Below are 7168 nucleotides of genomic sequence, written 5' to 3'. Positions count from 1 at the left end.
CCCTGCGTCTAACGATCTGGTGATCTGATCGTAAAAGGCCACCAGGTTGGTCTGACAGGACCTGCCACTGATGAACCCATGTTGGTTGCATGGTTAAACCCATCTTCTCCTCTCCTGTTAGACCCATCTTCCCTGCTCAAAACCCACACAATGACAAAAGCTATGCACTCACTGCAACAGTTTGCCCTGCATCTCATGGCTTGTGACCACCAATCCCACTGCGATCACCAGTTGCACCAAACCTCTGCCATATTGGGCATGAGCACCACAGCCAAAAGGGGTTTTCTCACTTTTATACAGAAAGTCCTAGGGATCAGGATCACAAGCCAATGGGCCAAAGGGGAGGAACAAATACAGGTAAACAGACTTTTACAGTATAACAACACACACTCAAGGGGTGAGTCCCGCAGTCAGTACCACCAGAACACCTATGTTCAGCACTAAAGTTCCCTCTCCACCCTCCGGAGGTGCACCCAGAAACCAGCCTTTAGTCACTCTGTGCACGTTTCCAAGCCTGGCGTCATCCGCATTCAGTCTAGCTCAGCTGTACTGTTTGGTCCCTTCCCCTCTCCATCATCTTCCCTGCCTTCTGGCAGGTAGCCAGACCTTAACTCTATGAGCATTTCCTCTTCCTGCTTCCAGAAAGCCCCTGGGATTTGTAGTCCAGAATGACAGCCAGAAGGACTGCTCCGCTTCTGTTACACACTCATATTAATTTCCAGCTCACACAACACATGGCACTACATAATACATCACTACAGAGGAAGCAGAGCAAACACCACAGAACGGGGCAGGGCAGAAGTAATGCCCCATCTAGCCCTGTGAGCCTGTGAAGGCATTTACCACTGGCATGCCAGCCCCTGTGCCTGGCAAGTCCTGCTGAACCCGGTGGGGACAGTTACAGTGAGTGGAAATGCCTATGTACAGGTTTCCCTCGCTTTATGCTGTATGTGTGCTCCTGGAAAACGGTGTATAACTCGAATTCGCATAAAGGGAACCCACTTTACAATGTAACACATAGGGACATGTTCCAAGATCGACTGCAATGACCCCCAAGCCCATTTCTACCACTTTTACAAGACAATTTTCATACTCACCAACAGCAGACAGTACACACAAGTGCAAGGCACTATCATAATGGGGATGGCAACTACAGAAACACGTGAGCGAGGAGCACTGCATGAAGCAACTGACTGCAGGTTTCCACCACACCAGTCGCATAAGAGTGAATTTGCCTCGCATAAAACAAATTTTTGGTATAAAAAGGGTCAGTGCATAAGAGCAAATTCGCACATACAGAACCTGCATGAAGTGAAGGAAACCTGTATAGTGAGTGCCAGGCCATCACCTCTCCGAGAGTGGCATGCAGTACCCCAGAGCTGCCACAGGAGGCCAGCATACACTCAGTAACTGGACAGCACGCCAGGCCTCCAGGGGTGAAGTGGGGGGGCTTTCAAAGTAGCACCGTCTGTCCTTGATTTGCCCTGAGGTAGCTGGTGACATACCGGGTACAGGGCCCCACTGTTCTAGGGGCTGCATAAGTGCAAGGCATGTAAGGGGAAACCTGCAAGTTGAAGAAAAAGTCCATGGTTTGTTGCTACAATTCAGCCATTCCCTTGGGATCCTAAGGCTCCAGGGTCCTGGCATGTGGGGCCAGCAGTGGTGCAATGCCCAGGACACACACACACATGCGCACGCGCGCGCACGCACACACACACACACACATGCGTGCACGCAGATACATGTATGGGCATGCACACACACACAGTGATCAAGAACAGAGAGAGGCAGAGCTGTCTATAATACAGCGTGGCCTGCCTGGTGCTGGGTTATGGTGTGATCAGTGCAGTGACAGGAGCAGGGAAGGGGGTTGGAGCATGAGCACTTTCTTTTAGACCTGTCAGAAATATAGAATCGTAGAATCAGTGAGTCGGAAGGGACCTAGACAGATCACCGAGTCTGACCCCCTGCCATGGGCAGGAATGAGCGCTGGGGGGGGCAGGGGTCATAAGACCCCAGCCAGGTGCCTGTCCAGTCTCCTCCTGAAGATGTCCAGGGAAGGTGAGAGCACCACCTCTCTGGGGAGCCTATTCCAGGCTCCGGCCACCCTCACAGTGAAGTAGTTCTTCCTAATATCTAACCTAAACCTATCCTCCCTCAGCTTGTGGCCATTGTTCCTGGTGAACCCAAGGGGGCCCTGGTGAACAGACTTTCCCTGAGTCCCTGCTGCTGGCCCCGATAAGGTTGTAGGCAGCCACAAGTTCCCCCCTCAGTCTCCTCTTGCGGAGACTGAAAAGATTCAGGTCCCTCAGCCTCTCCTCATAGGGCTGGCCACGGAGCCCCTCAACCATATGAGGCCCTCAACCATACCAGATGACCTGCAGCATGTGGGGAAAGGGGGTGAGAGTTAAGATATTGCATTGCATAAGGATCTGGAGGTTTCTTTCCCCCCGCCGCTCAGGTTAGCAGCCTCAGGGGTGTCACATCAGGCAGCTCACAAGGATCCCTGAAGGGCTGCATGCAAGTCCCTGGGATGGAGGAGAGATGGGGTTTTCTCTAGCCTTTGCCTGAAGGATGGACAGAGGATCCCACCCCGCAGGTGGTCAGAATGTGCTACTCAGCTGCACAGTCCCTCTCCATGAGCATGGCTGGAGTCAGCCAGGTACCACCACATGTTTCTGGGGTGCAGCCCTCTGGTACAGGCCTTCAAAGGGGTTGTTTTCAGTGTAACTCCTTAGTGTTGCAGACCAGGTGCCTTTTTTTCTACAGCATAAGGGGACCCCCTACCCCCCTTCATCCCCACACTGCTCCAGCCTTATCCCTTTGCAGGACACCTTTAAGGCTCACGCAGGTCCAGAGGTGGATTCTGTCCCTGCTCTGGGCATGTGTAGTCCTTGCAAGAGGCTGCTATCATGCCCTGCACTGCAAAAGCTGATCCAGACTCCTTTGCAACCCCAGTACAGGCTGATGTGGTTACTGAGTCCTAGGCACATCAGCCTGAAGCTCCTACAGATCTGGCCTGCTTCAAGGTATGCTGGAGGTTGCTTCCCACCCCCCTCCCCAACCTTCCTAGAACAGAGAAGCCATGAAAGGCTCCCTGGGATTGCAACAGTGGGGGCTGGCGTCACCATAGGGATGGGCTTAGAGGGTTGGGCAGAACTAAAGGAGCATCCCCTGCTCCTGATCCAGTGCCCCTGCTCCTGCTTTGCCCCAGCCCCTCTCATGGTGCTGACATGGGGTGGGGTGAGCCCTGTGTGCCCCAGGAGATGGGGGTGCTCAGCATGGCAACAGCTCTAGGAAGTCCTGCTTGCAGACAGGGGGGCAGCCCCTTTCCTAAATTCATCAAGACACAGCAGAACCACAGCACAGGGACTGGCAAGCCGGCCTCCTGGCTTCTATTCCTGGCTCTAGGAGGAAACACGGCCAGCTGGTTGGCACAGTGGGGAGGAGCAGCCATCAGGATGCCTGGGTTTTATTTCCCCTGACTTACCCTCCCGCCTCCCACGTTCCTGCTGCAAAGAGGGTATTGCCTGGAGCTGTGGCCTTTGCCATACCACTGCCAGGCTGCCTGAGGGCCTTGCCCCATACACTAGCCAAAGCCTGGCTGGAAATCCCAGATGGACCCATGCCCTTTTGTAGGGGCTAGCAGCCTTTTTCCCAGTGGGCCGGGCTCAAGGCTAGAGCATGGATTGGCAGACGCAGAGGCTTATCTTTCCCATTTAGGAGTGTGACTGCTGCCGCATTGGCGCTATCCTTTCCAGGCCCCATGAGTAATAGGGGAGGAGAGAAAGCCATTGGGAAGGGGGGGGCTGGCATGGGGCCAGACAGGCACAGTTTTCATGACCCAACATCACCTCCCTCCTCCACACACACTGAGTGAAATAACACTCCCCTCCCCTCAATGCAGATCACGGAGATATAGGGCTGGAAGCAGGTGTGGGGTGGTTTGCAACATGCCCTGCTCTGGGTCAGGGCAAGGCTGCTCACTTTGGCAGCTGTTTGTCAGGCCTGGTCTTCAGACTGAAGGGGCTGTGTGCAGCTTGTCCCAGCATGGCAGAACTTCCAGGACCAGGAGCCTGCTGTAGTGCTAGCGCTGGGCAGGCCTCACCCAGTGTAGTAGGGCCAGGTTGGGCACTGCATGGCAGGAAAGACGTGTACACATTGGAAAGTGTCCAGACTGGAGCAGCAGGAGTGATTAGAGGCCTGGGAAACAGGCCTGACAAGGAAAGTCTGGGAGAATGGGGATTAACGAGCCTAGAGAAGAAAAGGCTGAGGTGGGGATTTGATATCAGTGTGGAAATACGAGAAGGGCGGCTATACAGAGGATGGTGATGGCCTCTTCTCTGGGTCTACAGGGGACAGGACAAGAAGGAACAGGCCTCAATTGTAATGGGAGATTCAGTGGAGGCATCTCACTTGGGGGGTGGTTCAGCACCAGGACACACTCCCCAGAGGCTGTGACTGTTCCTGGGCGTGATCGAGTAGGGTGGACAAGCACTCGGCAGGGGGCTCTGTGCAGCCGATCCTACCTGGAGCAGGGGGCCGGCCCAATCAGTGGCTCAGAGGCTTCTCCAATAACTTGAAGCCTCTGGCTGCTGCTCACCCATTCTTCCTGGAGCACAAGGGATCACTACTTTCTCCAGGCCCCTCTACACTTTCTCTTCCCCCCGCCCCCCAACACCTCCAATGCCAATTGCTGGCAGCTACGCTGAGTGAGCAGGCAGCAGCAGAACAGTGCCCTCCTTGCCCACCTGGGAACCCCAGGCCCTGGTAAACACCATGTCCTGTCACCCCAGGTGAGGCTGGAGGTGGGGGCAGTGTTCATTAGGTGCATGGGTGAGCCACAGGCTGGGTACCACTGCAATGAAGGGTGGGAAAAGACAGAGGCTGTGGTAAATACCTCCCTACCAGAGAGGAGGCAGTAAAGCAAGGAGCTAATAACCCCCACACCAGGGAGGCAACAAGTGGTGGTAGGGGGAAGGGCATCAAGTCGCAGCACTGCAATGCCCCCTCCCCCCCAAAACCTGGCTTGGACGCAGCTCTGGGGGGACTCGGGTGCTTTATAGCTGCAGGGTGATGGCCTCATGGAAGAAGAAGAAAGCATGCAGCAAGGAGAAAGCACTTTCTGGTGGCAGCCCGGGGATGGGGTGCAGAAGCTATGCCCCTAGTGATACAGTGAAATCATACCCACTGGCAGGGCTTTACAGGCTCTGGTTGGACTGGCAGGGAGTATGGCAAGACAACAACAATGGTATCTGGGGAAGGAGGGGGCTAGAAATACCAGTGGCTCTGAGTTATTAATCTGGGGCACCTGGGGGCTGCCTGGAAAAGGCTGGGGTGAAACCAGAGCAGGCAGCTTTGTAGCTTATTTTTTACAGTAGAAAGATCAAGCAAGGCTGGGAGGTGTGGGAGCATGAGGGGCAGGGCCACAGAACAAAGGGATAGGCCTGGCACTACCAGCGGGTGCTGCCCTGCAGTGCCCTCAGCCCCAGGTCTCTGCCCCACCTCTGGCCCCAAGGGGTGGGCTCCACCCTCGCCTGCAGGCTGCCTACCCCTAACACAGCCCCATAGCACCTCCTGCCTGCACCCCCGTTGTCAGGTCTCAGGCCCCGTCCCCCACCCCCTTGCCTCCCCTTGTAAGCAAAGGGGCTGTACCCCTCCCTCAGGCCTACCTACAACAAGTGACAAGAGGTGTAGGTGGAGTCTGAGTAGGGGCTAGGATCAGACTGAAGCCCTGATCTCCCTGGGGAAGGGGGCCCTGCTGCAGGTGGGGCAGAGATGGGGACATAAGGGCTAGACCTGCCGGCCTGGGGCTGAGCAACAGACAGCCATGCAGCACTGGTGCCTGCTTGATGCCATCCACTCCAGGCCTGGGTCTGCTTTGGAGAACATCAATGAGCCGAGCAGTGGGGTGAATGGTGGTGTGCTCCAGATATAATCCAGCAAGGGGCTACCCAAAAGCAGAATCCAGCCCTGGGATCGGGAGCTTTGCCCAGGGCCTATGGCACAGGAGCTGCAGGGCTGGGGGAAGGTATGCCTCTGCTGGCTGGTCCCAGCCAAAGGAACAGGTGCTGGAGCTCTGGGGGGAAGGACAGAGGGAGCAAGGCTCGTGACGTGGGGATGGGCCCCTGTGTACGCAGGCACTTGCTGGCAGGCAGCATATTCTGCCCTGCCCCTCCCTGATTGGCACCACTGGCCCTTGACCCTCAGCCACAGGGAAGGCGTGACAGCTCCCAGAGTACATGCTGTCCTGGCAGCCGCTCCTGCCCTCAGAGGCAGAGTCCTCTCAAGGACATCAAGAAGGGTTTAAAATGCAGGGTCAGTGCAGTGCCATGCCCCAGCCACCCTGAAGCCCATGGGGTGCATGTACCCAATGCTCTCTGGTGCCAGGGGCACAGGTCCCACTGCTTCCCCCACCCCAGACACCCAGCACAGGAGCCAGCCAAGCAGGGGAGAGGCTGAGCTAGGTGGCTGGGTCTGAATCACTGGCGAGAGGGTGTGTGTGAGCACAGCTGCCAAGTGCCTACCAGGCCCTCTGCCAGCCATACAAGGAAACCTGATCTGCACAGATCTGTGCAGCAGCTTGTTGCTAGTGAAACTTAGGGAGCAGGACTCCTGGGTTCTATTCTCAGTCCCACCACGTCAAGAAAATTCATGCCAACCCACAATAAAGCTGGGCCAGGCCCCTGTCCTGGTACTGGGCTGCTGTGCTGGCAGCTCTGAGGCACAGCAGGGGAGGTGACCTTTTCAGGGTCACCAGGGAGTCAGTGGCAGAGCAGGACAGGCTGCAAGTCCTGAGAGAGTCACTGCTGATCACTGGGGACAGAGAGCTGCTGTCATGGGTCAGAGTGACTAGATGAACAAAAGGCTGGGGGAGGAGACACTCAAGGATGGAGAAAAATCAGGGTCACAGAGCAGAAGAGAACCCCATCTCCTGGTTGCCAGTTCAAGGCACTGCCCCTTAGATAGCCAGCGCCTTGTGCTCTCACACACCTGACCTGTCAAACAACTGTGGATGTGGGCTTGTTGGCAGAGGGCTTGGGCCAGGTTTCAAGGCCCAGCATGCTCCCAGGTCTGGGACCACAGGGAAGGCAAAGCACAAAATCTATGGTTCCTGGTCCACCCATAGCCCACAGACCCTTTGCCCCCCAGGCGCAGAGACCAGACA

Source organism: Crocodylus porosus, unplaced genomic scaffold, assembly GCF_001723895.1.
Source record: "Crocodylus porosus isolate Cpor-Errol unplaced genomic scaffold, CroPor_comp1, whole genome shotgun sequence".
Classification (NCBI taxonomy): domain Eukaryota; kingdom Metazoa; phylum Chordata; order Crocodylia; family Crocodylidae; genus Crocodylus; species Crocodylus porosus.
This window is presented reverse-complemented; position numbering follows the sequence as displayed.